Source organism: Aquarana catesbeiana, linkage group LG09 (assembly GCF_042186555.1).
Source record: "Aquarana catesbeiana isolate 2022-GZ linkage group LG09, ASM4218655v1, whole genome shotgun sequence".
Classification (NCBI taxonomy): Eukaryota; Metazoa; Chordata; class Amphibia; order Anura; family Ranidae; genus Aquarana; species Aquarana catesbeiana.
The window spans coordinates 46,993,299-47,007,326 of NC_133332.1; the positions used below are offsets into that span (position 1 = coordinate 46,993,299).

Genomic DNA, 14,028 nt, shown 5'->3' on the forward strand with positions numbered 1-14,028 from the left:
TCCTTTTGAATTTTTTGGAGAATAGGAAGGTAGTTTTTAGAATATAGGTCGGATAGTTGGGATGGTAGATTGATTCCTAGATACGTTATGGCGTTTTGATTCCATCTAAACGGGAAATTGGTTTGGCACAATGTAAGAGTCTCTTTACTTAGAGATATGTTTAGCGCTTCTGATTTAGCGAAATTGATTTGTAGGTTTGAGAGGGTGTTGAACGTGGCAAAGTCTTTAAGTAGGTTAGGTAGAGTGATGTGCGGATCTGTCAGAAATAGGAGATTGTCATCTGCGAAGGCAGAGAGCTTGTATGTAGTATTTGAAATTGACATTCCTTTGATGTCCGGATTAGACCTTAAGCGTTGGAGTAGTGAATACGAATATTAAGGGGGACAGCGGACAACCCTGTTGAGTCCCATTGTATATGGAGAAGGCGTCCGACAGGTGACCATTGACCCGGACTCTCGAGGTAGGGGAAGAGTACAGAGCCATAATGAATTGAAGCATACGGTTTTGAATCCCTATCATTTTGAGCACTTCAATCATGTAGTCCCAGGCCACCCTGTCGAATGCCTTCTCCGCATCCAGGGATAGAAAGAACCCCTGTTGCTGGGAGGAGGCTAGCCATTTATGAATGTTAATGGCTTTGATCGTGTTGTCTCTTGCCTCTCTACCTGGTATAAAGCCTACTTGATCTAAAGAGACGAGATTGGGAAAAAGTGGCAAGAGACGATTGGCCAGGATTTTGGCGTAAATTTTGAGGTCTACATTTAATAAGGAGATCAGGCGGTAATTAGTCACTAAGGACGTGTCTTTGTTCGGTTTAGGGATTACCGTGATGTGTGCTGTTAGTAGATCTCGCGCGGGGGGGGGATTTTCAGAGGATAAGGAGTTAAATGCAGACAAGAAGTGTGGCTTAAGCGTGTTGATGAAAGTCTTGTAATAACCCGCTGTTAGTCCGTCTGGGCCCGGGCTTTTACCAGTTTTCAGTTGTTTAAGAACCAGATCTATTTCTGTGGGTGAGATAGGTTGTTCCAGGTCATTAGCCGATTCATCCGATAGGGGCTCTGGACTGTATTTACTGAGGAAATCTCTAATCATTTGTAGTCTACCGGTGTTATCAGTCTGAGGGTCATCGGGTGTAAATTGTACAAATGGGTATAGTAGCGAATAAACTGGTCTGCTATTTGGTCGTTTGATACTATTTTTTGTCCCTTAGCGTCGGTAAGTGAGTGGATAGTCATGGAGGCCTTCTTTGCTCGTAGAGCCCTTGCTAGGAGTTTGCTGAACTTGTTGCCGTACTCGTAGAAAGTTTTTTGGGAGAATATGTAGTTTCTTTTTATTTGTTTATTGAGTGTCTCTAATAAATCATTTCTAGCTTGGATCAGATCTGGAAGGGTCCCTACTGCATGGGAGTTTTTGTGGGTTTGTTCTAACTCTTGAATACGGGTTGTCAGTTTTGCAATATAAGCATTTCTTTCTTTTCTGCGTTTGGCTGAAATTGCTATTAGTTCACCTCGTATGGTACTTTTGTGTGCTTCCCATCTCAGCATAGGTGAACTATCTGGGAATTGGTTTTCTTGGAAGTATAGTACCAGTCGTTCGTTTATGCTGGAAGCTATGGCTGTGTCCGTGAGAAGAGAGGGGTCTAGGTGCCAGATTGGGACTCTGGGAGGATTGTCTGTGAGCTCTAAAGTCATAGAAATGGGGTCTATGTGAGAGAAAGAGATAATCCATTCTCGAGTGTCTGTTATGTGGGGTTGAATAGAAGGTGTAATCTTTCACGTTTGGGTAGAGCGTGCGCCAAGAGTCATGCAATGATAATTCCTGTAACTTCGTTTTAATTGCCCTTAGTGCTCTATATGGCATGGTAGAGGTGCCCAATGAAGTATCGTGTAAGGAATGAAGGGGGACATTGAAATCCGCTCCGAGAACAAGAAGGCCTTCTTGGAAGGTGGAGAGTTTTTGCAATGTGGTTCTAAAGAACGATACTTGGCCAGTATTGGGGGCATAAATATTGGCAAGGGTGACCCGTTTGCCAGATAGAATGCCTTTCACGAAGAGGAACCTTGCTTCTTCGTCGATACAGGTTTCGTTAATTTGAAATTGGCAATGTTTGGCAATGAGGATAGATACCCCTTTGGTTTTTGCGGTGTGATTAGTTGCATGGAGAGCTATTGGGAAACGCTGGTTGGAGAGTTTTGGGATGGAGTTCGTTTTGAAGTGTGTCTCTTGGAGGAATACAATGTCTGCTTTGTTTCTGTGTAGGGAGAGTAGGACTTGGGAGCGTTTTTCTGGGAGATTAAGTCCACGTGTATTGAGGGAAATAATTTTAGTCTTAGATTTGTGTGGTTTGTTTGTTGGTCGTGACATTTTATGAAGGTGGTACCAGTGCCGATGTAGCAGGGAAAGATAAAGGAACAGGTATATATACTTCGTGTGGATGAGGATATGAACTTTGAGGGAAGACGATTGGGGTTAGGAGGAAGACGGATGGGCAAAGACTTCGTAGAATGTGTTAGCGATGTGAGGAGAAAAAAAAAAAGGGGGGGGATACAAAGGGAGATGGTTTTGGAAGAGATATTGTAGGTGTTTCGCTTGGGGGAATCCGTATCAATGAAAGATGGGAGAGCTGTTGTCTGTAGGTGGTCGTTTTCGGAGATTAGCAAGATCCTGCTTGCTAATCCAAGGATACTGTGTGTCTGTATCCAGGTATATCCGAAGTAGGTCAGTGGTGGGTGGTGAATGAATACGTGATTTTCAGGAGGATCAATGAACGTAGATAGCCACTGAATGGGGTGAAACTCGAGGCGACGGAGAGTGTAGAGGTCTAAGGGGTAATTACTACCTCAGGGCTAGATACTGGGCCTGTGGAATGGGGTAGGCCTCGTGAAGACGCCATGTTGATGGTCTGGGTACGGAACATTTCTGGGATGTTCTGGCTTACCCATCCAGTTAGATCACGGGGAGACCTGGAGCGGGAGGTAGAGGAGCTTCGGGATGAGGTTCCCATAGCGTGTGGGGGTGTTGGTGAGTTTTAACCTCTGTTATAGTTAGATGAATCTCTCTGTCAGCGGGAGCTATCAAGTTAAGCTGCCATTCTCCATCAAGGTCAGGCCACGCCCCTTTTGGTATAATTTAAAACACCATTTGTGATACAGGTCTTCCCATCCAACATGATTTTGGAATGGCTCATACTCATATGGTTCTGATGGTCAGATGTCCATACACTTTTTTGCCATACAGTGTAGCTTTTCAGGGGATGCAGGGCCTTGTTTGAAGCCCATTTGATTGGTTTCACAGAGATAGAGATTGATTGAGGGTCTTAAGTTTATGAGGCTCTAGACTAGGGTTTCCAGTGTACAACTCTTTAATTGCATGAGTACGGGGGGGGGGGGGTTATAGAGTAACACACTTCCTGGCTGTTCTCAAATGAATTTCCAGGACTTGTTGCAATATTGTGTGAGGCAGTATGAATTGCCACACAGTCACCCATAGCTGCCCATAAACTAATAGAATTTAATTTAAAATTATTTGCTTTTAAAACAATCATTTGATTTTTTAAGCTTAAGTTTGGTCCAATCAACGTTAGTTTTCAACCGCAGTGAGAAGGATAGCAACCTGTTCTCGAATTACCAAATTTCTAACAATGACTGTGGTTTTCGATTGGGAAAAGTCGATTGGTTCCAAAATCAAATGTTAAATTTGGAAGTACTTTCGAACAACATTTTGTCAAGTCATCGAATGTGCTGAGAATTTTCATATGAATGTTCAAACACAAATCTACTAGTGTATGGCCAGCTTTAGTCTGGCTAGGAACAGCTTGATAATAAGCAAATAATGCTGTAACTGGTTAGGAAAATCTGGTGGAGGTCCTATATTTACTGTAATTCCACCTTTCAAAATATATGGTCTTTACTCTAAGGGCACACTGGTAGCTGGGGAGTGTTAAATACAGGCAGCCGAGCCATGGTTTTACCACCCCTCCCTCCCGGCCACCCACCAGTATTCTAAAATTACAGCCTGACAGGGCCATGGCAGTTTTAACTCAGGCTGCAGAGTTTGACAGTCTGCACCACCCATCAAATTTGCCCATTGAGACCAATGGGGCTGCACTACAACTGCAATCCAATGCTTGGATTGCAGTTGCAGCGTGATCCTGCAATGTAAAATTTCCATTCGGCAATTTAAAAAAAAAAGTACAAAAAATGAATGCCTGCCACCAGGGATCACTTTTCAGAGGTAAGTAAACATTACTGCCTGCCTGAAACAGACCTAAATGTGTATATTTCCAGTGATTTAATTTTTGTCTGTATTCTTTACAGATAAAAGCGATCGTAAACTGCAAGTAAAAACAGGTGGCCTCATGAATATCTTCATTATCATTGATGCGTCAAAAAGTGTTGGAGTGAAGAATTTCAAAACTGCAAAGGACATTGCGGAAACATTCATAGAGAAGGTACAGAGCCTTATGTTTAGCCTGCAGGAAATGTGACATCGAGAGGGTAAACAGAGAATAAATATCCCATCACAATGAATAATTGACTAGTTAGGCCCCTTTCTATGGCTTTTAGATCAGGTCCGCCTGTCAGTTTTTCAGGTGGACCTGATCGGACCCTCCATTCAACCCTATAGAGCGGCGGATGTCAGTGGTGACATGTGCGCTGACACCCACTGCTATCCAATCCGATCCTGTCTGCTAAATCCAGATGGATGGAGGTCCTATTTTCCATCCGATTGGCGGATCGGTGGTCCATTTTCCTCCTACCCCCCCATAGAGGAGAGCGGGACTCTTACAGATCTGTCTCTGCACAGTGAGCGGAGACGGACCGCTCATCCGCCAGCTCAGCGGTGATCAGTGGATTGATCCCCCACTGAGCAAGTGGAGTCCGTCAAACGGACAAGCCCGTGTGAAAGGAGCCTTACTAAGACTGCTTGTTTTTGCAATTATACTGTTTTTAGCATCAACTTTGTGTGCACAAAAATGTAGGCCTTGTTCACATGGCAAGATTACATCCGTGCCCCATGTAGGACCATGTGCTACTGGCATGGGGATGCACAGATGTTCTATGCATCCCTGTGCCAGCAGTCTCATAGCTGTCTATTGGGACACAGTGGCTGCACCAATATAGCCATGCTCCCAATGTGATATCTGTGCGGGTGCAAGACCCTGAATGCACCCAGGGTTATTTCAGGGACACACACCCTCACCCACATGGATGTCAAATTAAACACCATTGCATTCCCGTGTGGATAAACATGGACCTGTACAGGGCATGGATGTAATTGCCCCATGTGAAGGAGAATTATTACAACTGTTTTTTTCAGAAAGTGCTTTGGAGGCAGTGTAGCTCATTTGTTAGAAGTGGGAACTGTATTGCCCGTGTAATACTTCCCAAGTTTGGAGCTTGTGAAAGAGGAACACCTTGGGACACAGAAGACATACAGCCTGTGCATTACGCCACAATGAAAATGAGAATGAATAGATTGCACTGAACAATGTGAATGTCTTAACCACCTCAATACAGTGCATTTTCACCCCCTTCCTGCCCAAGCCATTTTTCAACTTTTAGCGCTGTTGCACTTTGAATGACAATTGCGCGGTCATACAACACTATACCCAGATGAAATTGTTAGAATTTTTCCCCACAAATAGAGCTTTCTTTTGGTGGCATTTGATCACCTCTGCGTTTTTTCTTTTTTGCGCTATAAACAAAAGAAGAGCGACAAGTTTGAAAAGAAAACACAATATTTTTTACTTTTTGCGATAATAAATATCCAATTTTTTTTTCTTTAAAACAAATTTTTTCCTCAGTTTAGGCCGATATGTATTCTTCTACATATTTTTGGTAAAAAAAAATCGCAATAAGCATATATTGATTGGTTTGTGCAAAAGTTATAGCGTCTACAAAATAGGGGATAGATTTATAACATTTTTATTTATTTATTTATTTTTTACTAGTAATGGCGGCGATCTGCGATTTTTATCGTGACTGCGATATTGCGGCGGACACATCGGACACCTTTGACACATTTTTGGGACCACATAAAAATGCACTGATTATTGTATAAATGTGACTGGCAGGGAAGGGGTTAACACTAGGTGGTGATCAAGGGGTTAACTGTGTTGCTAGGGAGTGTTTCTAACTGTAGGGGGAGGGGACTCACTAGGGGAGGAGACCGATCGGTGTTCCTCTGTACTGGGAACATACCATCGGTCTCCTCTTCTCTGACAGGACCGTGGATCTGTGTATTTACACACACAGATCCACGGTCTTGCTGTGTTACCGGCAATCGCGGGTGCCCGGCGGACATCGCGGCCGCCGGGCACATGCACCGGGTGCCCAGTGACACGACGGGCATGCGCGATCGCCGGCGGGGGCGCGCGCGCCCCCTGGTGGGCCAGGAAAGTGAGTCTATCATATGACACCCACCCGCAACGAGAGCTGCACCTCCTGGCTGTCAATTGACAGCCGGTGGTCAGCAAGCAGTTAAAGGGGCATGTTTAAAGAATTGTAAGCCTACCGATAGTACATAGTTTGCGGTTCAGGTAGGCAAAAAATACCCGTTAATTACTGTGTTGTGGGTAAGAGTCTTACACACATAACCTAAAGGATCCAAAAAAAAACCATAAAACAAAAATAAAGACAGAGAACTAACACTTTAGGGTCTATTTGTAAAACATTTGTTGCGTGAATGTCTGGCACGAGATTGCACGGCACAGGGAGACTGGTCCTGCAGCCTCCTGAGATATGTGACGTGTCCCAGGAGTTGCGGGTGGCTGGGGGGGGGGCTGGACAATGTGAGATCATCATTACCTAGGTGTGGATTGAGGACATAGTAGCAGGTGCCAACAAAAAAAGAGAATGAGCAGTAGGTCACATTTTAAATGTATCAGTAAATACAGTCAGGTCCATAAATATTGGGACATCGAAGCAATTCTAATCTTTTTGGCTCTATACACCACCACCACCACAATGGATTTGAAATGAAACGAACAAGATGTGCTTTAACTGCAGACTTTCAGCTTTAATTTGAGGGTATTTACATCCAAATCAGGTGAACGGTGTAGGAATTACAACAGTTTGTATATGTGCCTCCCACTTTTTAAGGGACCAAAAGTAATGGGACAGATTAACAATCATCCATCAAACTTTCACTTTTTAATACTTAGTTGCAAATCCTTTGCAGTCAATTACAGCCTGAAGTCTGGAACATATAGACATCACCAGACGCTGGGTTTAATCCCTAGTGATGCTCTGCCAGGCCTCTACTGTAACTGTCTTCAGTTCCTGTTTGTTCTTGGGGCATTAGGGGGCATTCCCTTCAGTTTTTTCTTCAGCAAGTGAAATGCATGCTCAATCGGATTCAGGTCCGGTGAATGACTTGGCCATTGCATAACATTCCACTTCTTTCCCTTAAAAAACTCTTTGGTTGCTTTCGCAGTATGCTTCGGGTCATTGTCCATCTGCACTTTGTAGCGCCGTCCAATCAGTTCTGAAGCATTTTGCTGAATATGAGCAGATAATATTGCCCGAAACACTTCAGAATTCATCCTGCTGCTTTTGTCAGCAGTCACATCATCAATAAATACAAGAGAACCAGTTCCATTGGCAGCCATACATGCCCACGCCATGACACTACCACCACCATGCTTCACTGATGAGGCTTTGGATCATGAGCAGTTCCTTTCCTTCTCCATACTCTTCTCTTCCCATCACTCTGGTACAAGTTGATCTTGGTCTCATCTGTCCATAGGATGTTGTTCCAGAACTGTGAAGGCTTTTTTTAGATGTTGTTTGGCAAACTCTAATCTGGCTTTCCTGTTTTTGAGGCTCACCAATGTTTTACATCTTGTGGTGAACCCTCTGTATACCCTCTGTATTCACTCTGGTGAAGTCTTCTCTTGATTGTTGACTTTGACACACATACACCTACCTCCTGGAGAGTGTTCTTGATCTGGCCAACTGTTGTGAAGGGTGATTCTTCACCAGGGAAAGAATTCTTCGGTCATCCACCACAGTTGTTTTCCGTGGTCTTCCGGGTCTTTTGGTGCTGCTGAGCTCACTGGTGCTTTCTTTCTTTTTAAGGATGTTCCAAACAGTTGATTTGGCTACACCTAATGTTTTTGCTATCTCTCTGATGGGTTTGTTTTGTTTTTGCAGCCTAATGATGGCTTTCTTCGCTGATAATGACAGCTCTTTGGATCTCATATTGAGAGTTGACAGCAACAGATTCCAAATGCAAATAGCACACTTGAAATGAACTCTGGACCTTTTATCTGCTCCTTGTAAATGGGATAATGAGGGAATAACACACACCTGGCCATGGAACAGCTGAGCAGCCAATTGTCCCATTACTTTTGGTCCCTTAAAAAGTGGGAGGCACATATACAAACTGTTGTAATTCCTACACCGTTCACCTGATTTGAATGTAAATACCCTCAAATTAAAGCTGAAAGTCTGCAGTTAAAGCACATCTTGTTAGTTTCATTTCAAATCCATTGTGGTGGTGTATAGAGTCAAAAAGATTAGAGTTGTGTCGATGTCCCAATATTTATGGACCTGACTGTATATCAAACACAAATATAAAACAATTCTCAATACTACAAAAAATATATAGAAAAAATGGTAATCTATAAATTATTAGTGCAATAAGATGAAATATAAAATACAGTACAGTGGGGCAAAAAAGTATTTAGTCAGCCACCAATTGTGCAAGTTCTCCCACTTAAAAAGATGAAAGGCCTGTAATTGTCATCATAGGTATACCTCAACTATGAGAGACAAAATGTGGAAACAAATCCAGACAATCACATTGTCTGATTTGGAAAGAATTTATTTGCAAATTATGGTGGAAAATAAGTATTTGGTCAATATCAAAAGTTCATCTCAATACTTTGTTAGATCAAAAGCAAAAAAACAAAAAATGAACAAAAAACAAAAAATGTCCAGCGCTCTGGATATCACAAAGACAATTTAGCAGCAGTCCAAAATGAAAACTGAGAAGTTTAATAGAAATGAATTATAAGAGCAAATATTAAAAACAATTGTAAAACTTGTAAAAATAATCCCATAATAACACAGCACTACATTGCACTTGGAAAAGACAGATAGTCCAATCAGCAACAGGAAGCCAAAAACAGGAGATCCATCCAACTAACCTAGCCCCAGGCTGAAATCAAAATGAAGGGGGATGGAAGGAAGGTAGAAGCCCAGACGAACAGACACTGGAGACTCACACACTCCCCACTGGCTGTGAGATCCAGAGGAGATGGCTCACCGGCTCCAGAGTTTTGTACAATTAAATGGATCAAAATTTTGATCTCACAAAGAGAAAGGAAATTAGAACTAGCAAAACAGCAAGTAAAAGAGAAAGAGGCCATTGCCCAGGCAGTGGCATCACTAGGGTTGGTGTCACCCGGTGCCGAAAAAATTGGTGTCACCCCCTCCTCCACCAACTACCTCAGTACAGACCCCCCCCCCACTAACTACAGACCCCACTCCATCAATATAGCCCCCCTCCCTCAGTACAGACCCCCTTCCATTAATATAGACCCCCGCTCAGTGCAGACCCCCTTTCCTCAGTATAGACCCCCCACTAAGTACTGCCCCCCTCCCTTATTGCAGACCCCCCATCAGTTCAGACACCCTCCCTCAGTGCAGAGTCTGCAGACCCCCCTCCATCAGTATCAACTTCCCACCTCAGTGCAGACCCCCCCATCAGTACATACTCCCCCCTCAGTGCTGACCCCCATCAGTATGGAATCCCCCTCTCAGTGTAGACCCCTGCCCATTAGTATAGAATCCCCCCTCAGTGCAGAGCCCCCATTAGTATAGAATCCCCCCTCAGTGCAGAGCCCCCATTAGTATAGAATCCCCCCCTCAGTGCAGAGCCCCCCATTAGTATAGAATCCCCCCCTCAGTGCAGAGCCCCCCATTAGTATAGAATCCCCCCTCAGGGCAGAGCCCCCATTAGTATAGACACCCCCCTCAGGGCAGAGCCCCCATTAGTATAGACACCCCCCTCAGTGCAGAGCCCCCATTAGTATAGACACCCCCCCAGTGCAGAGCCCCCATTAGTATAGACACCCCCCCTCAGTGCAGAGCCCCCATTAGTATAGACACCCCCCTCAATGCAGAGCCCCCATTAGTATAGACACCCCCCTCAATGCAGAGCCCCCATTAGTATAGACACACCCTCAGTGCAGACCCCCATTAGTATAGACACCCCCTCAGTGCAGAGCCCCCCATTAGTATAGACACCCCCCTCAGTGCAGAGCCCCCATTAGTATAGACACCCCCCTCAGTGCAGAGCCCCCATTAGTATAGACACCCCCCTCAGTGCAGAGCCCCCATTAGTATAGACACCCCCCCTCAGTGCAGAGCCCCCCATTAGCATAGACACCCCCCCTCAGTGCAGAGCCCCCATTAGTATAGACACCCCCCCTCAGTGCAGAGCCCCCATTAGCATAGACACCCCCCTCAGTGCAGAGCCCCCATTAGCATAGACCCCCCCCTCAGTGCAGAGCCCCTTATTAGTATAGACATCCCCCCTCAGTGCAGAGCCCCCATTAGTATAGACATCACCCTCAGTGCAGAGCCCCCATTAGCATAGACACCCCCCCTCAGTGCAGAGCCCCCCATTAGTATAGAATCCCCCTTCAGTGCAGAGCCCCCATTAGTATAGACATCCCCCTCAGTGCAGAGCCCCCATTAGCATAGACACCCCCCCTCAGTGCAGAGCCCCCCCATTAGCATAGACACCCCCTCCTCAGTGCAGAGCCCCCATTAGCATAGACACCCCCCCTCAGTGCAGAGCCCCCATTAGCATAGACACCCCCCCTCAGTGCAGAGCCCCTATTAGCATAGACACCCCCTGCACACACACATACATAAAGTTTACAGACCTCAGAACAGCGCGGATGATATCGGAGTTTTCTGTGTGATCTTGCCCGCTCGTTGCTGTTTTTCAGGTCGCTCTTCACAGGCCTTGCTGTTCTTCAGTGCGTTCTGTTACTTCGTTCTGAGCAGCCGACCGTTTTCTAGCCATGTTTCGTATGCGTACTCCTCATAGAGTTCGTGCTGTGCGGGGGCTTGGTGTTGGGGTCCTGACCTTGACACAAGTCCAGTCCATGAACAGGGTGGGGAGGAGTTCATGGACCAAGAATTGGTTGCTTCAGCGTGACCAGTTCTGTCATATGCCTTTGCTCCGTGAGATCTGTGAGAATAATCCTGATGATTTCAGGAACTTTCTCAGGATGACGGACCCCGTGTTTCACCGTTTGTTGGCTTCGCTGACCCCCTATATTAGCAGGCAGGATACCTGCATGAGGCAAGCCATCACTCCGGAGCAGAGGTTGGTTGCTACCTTGTGGTATTTGGCCACAGGGAGAAGCCTGCAGGACTTGAAGTTCTCGACAGGCATCTCCCCCCAGGCTCTGGGTATCATTATCCTAGAGACCTGTTCTGCCATCATCCAGGTCCTGCAGAAGGAGTATATGAAGGTAAGATTTTTATCCTTTTATATCACATTTTATTGTATTGAATGTTTGATAATATATTGTATTTCTTCCCTCATTCCCTAATTACCATGATTGTAATATGCTGTGAATGTCCCCTTTGTTCTCATGCATGCTGGATTTTTATGTCATTATTATTTTATGTCCTTCATACATATTTGCCCTTCACTAACCTCCCCAGCATGGTGTCTCCTGCCCTATATTCACCTCATGTAGTCACTTAACAATGTATTTTATCAGCTCCATAGTAGTGCTTTACCCCAAACACCCCCTAAAATGTTTGGAAATGTTATTTTTGATTTAAATTCAGGCAGAGTGCCAGAGGCTTTTTTTTGTGATGTCCCCAAATTTTTTTTAACCCTCCCCCCCAACTGCTAAGTCAGCTGATCCCAATTCTCTATCCTCAATCATCTATCTGCTGACTTTGCCAAACCCATACACACTATACCCATCTCTTTACTGGTCAGATTTATGGATGAATTCCCCAAAGCATGTAGTGCAAGGGCCTGCCTGTATACTTTCCAATGGTACTGTTTAAAAATTTTTTGTATCCTATTATTATCTTGATAGGTAATAGCAGAATGTTCAAATGTCCTCAAATGTGTACAGTGTGTATTTATATCTTTGTATTATGACACTTCTTACCTGTCCAGTGGGCTGCCAATAGTGTAACTAAGGAGGGGCTGTTCCAAGTAATACCCTGTATTTAGGCATTCATCTCTCAATGAAGTGAAGAGGGTTACCTGTCCAAGAGTTCCCCCCCCCCTATAATGTTAGAAATGGCCCATGAGAGGGGGGAGGGGGAATATGATAGGTGTACCTTATACTTTGGCCTTGTTAAATTCCCCTTAGTAAATGCTATCTGGAGGTTGCCCCATAATGTTTGTGTCTAATCTGCTTGCCATGTTTCTGTGAAAAAATAGTAATGTTTATTTTTTTTTCCTCAACAGTGTCCTTCAACGCCACAGGAATGGCAGACTGTGGCCTCCCACTTTGCCCAGCGGTGGGACTTTCCTAACTGCGGAGGGGCAATTGATGGGAAACACGTCCACATCGTCCCACCACCCAACTCGGGGTCGTACTATTATAATTACAAGGGGTTTAATAGTATAGTGATGTTGGCGGTGGTGTCGGCTAATTACGAGTTCTTGTATGTGGACGTGGGGAAGAATGGCTGGATGTCCGATGGTGGAGTGATCGCCCAGACGGAGTTCTACAGGCGTCTCCAGAATGGCAGCTTGGACTTGCCACCTCCAGAGGACAATGTTGAAGGTCTCCCATTTGTGTTTGTTGCTGATGAAGCATTTGCGCTGGGGGACCATCTGATGCGGCCATTCCCGATGAGGACCCTCACCCCGGAACAGAGGGTTTTTAATTACCGGCTGGCCAGAGCCCGAAGAGTGGTGGAGAACACATTTGGAATCCTGGCCAGCCGGTTCCGATTATTTCTGACACCCATCCATATGGCGGAGTATAAACTGAACCATATAATACTTGCCTGCTGTGTTCTCCATAATTTTTTAAGAAAACATTCAGCCAACTATGCTGGCTCAGTTGGGCCTGAGGCCGGAATCCCTAATCCATCAACACTGACGGCGCTTGAAAGTGGCCGTCCTGGCTTGCCCTCCCTGAATGCCCGTGATGTCCGGTTACGCTACCTGGAGTTCTTTGCGGGTAGGGGGGGCTATCAATATGCCAGACAATCTGTGACACCTTTTTCAAATAAAAAACAACCAAAAGAAATTCTTTGTGGACATTTACTGCTTGTGTTTGTTTTAGCTGACCCTGACAGAAATGTGTTGAGTGCAGAAAATGTCGTGATTGGGTAACCTTATAAAAAACAGTGTTGGCTGGTACTTCCTAAATGCAAAAACACATTTCACTACAAGTGCACTTGCAACTGCACTGAACCTGCACTTGTAGTGCAAAGAGGATTTTCCCTTAGGAAATAACCCCCATTTTTGCATAAAACAGCAATTACATCACCCCAAAAGTGTTGTAGTGTTGAGACAATAATCCACACATTCTTGAGTAAGGCACTTTTTTATACCTGCACAATCACATGTGCATTTCCCAAAGGTTTTTAAAACAAACCAACATGTTTGTTGTATAACAATGTTTGCAGTAGCATTATGAAAAATCAAAATATCCATTTCAGATAAAACAGGCCTGTGTAAAACCAACAAGAAAGCCAAAAAACTTGAACTTACAAAGTTCACATATGGTAAAACCTGAAGGCTATATCAGACATGAGTATTTATGAACTGTGTTTGATATAGCGTTCAGATGGGGGGAAATCACCCCTGGAAAAGCCAAATTTGGAAGATGCACACCAATTTACGAATGTCAACATGTGCTATCTGCCATCAGGGGGGATCAAGGGACGTGTTTTGGGGGAGCAAGCCCTTCCTCAACGCTACTTTATAATTGAGGAAGGGGTTGCACCCCCAAAACGCGTCCATTGATCTCCCGTGATGGCAGATAGCACATGTTGGCACACTGTGTGCATCCTCCAA

At 44.7% G+C, this 14,028-nt stretch overlaps 1 pseudogene; it reads left to right on the top strand.

Annotated features, from left to right (window-relative positions):
• LOC141108904 (complement factor B-like) overlaps positions 1-14,028 on the top strand; it is a 142,324-nt pseudogene that overhangs the window by 48,569 nt on the left and 79,727 nt on the right.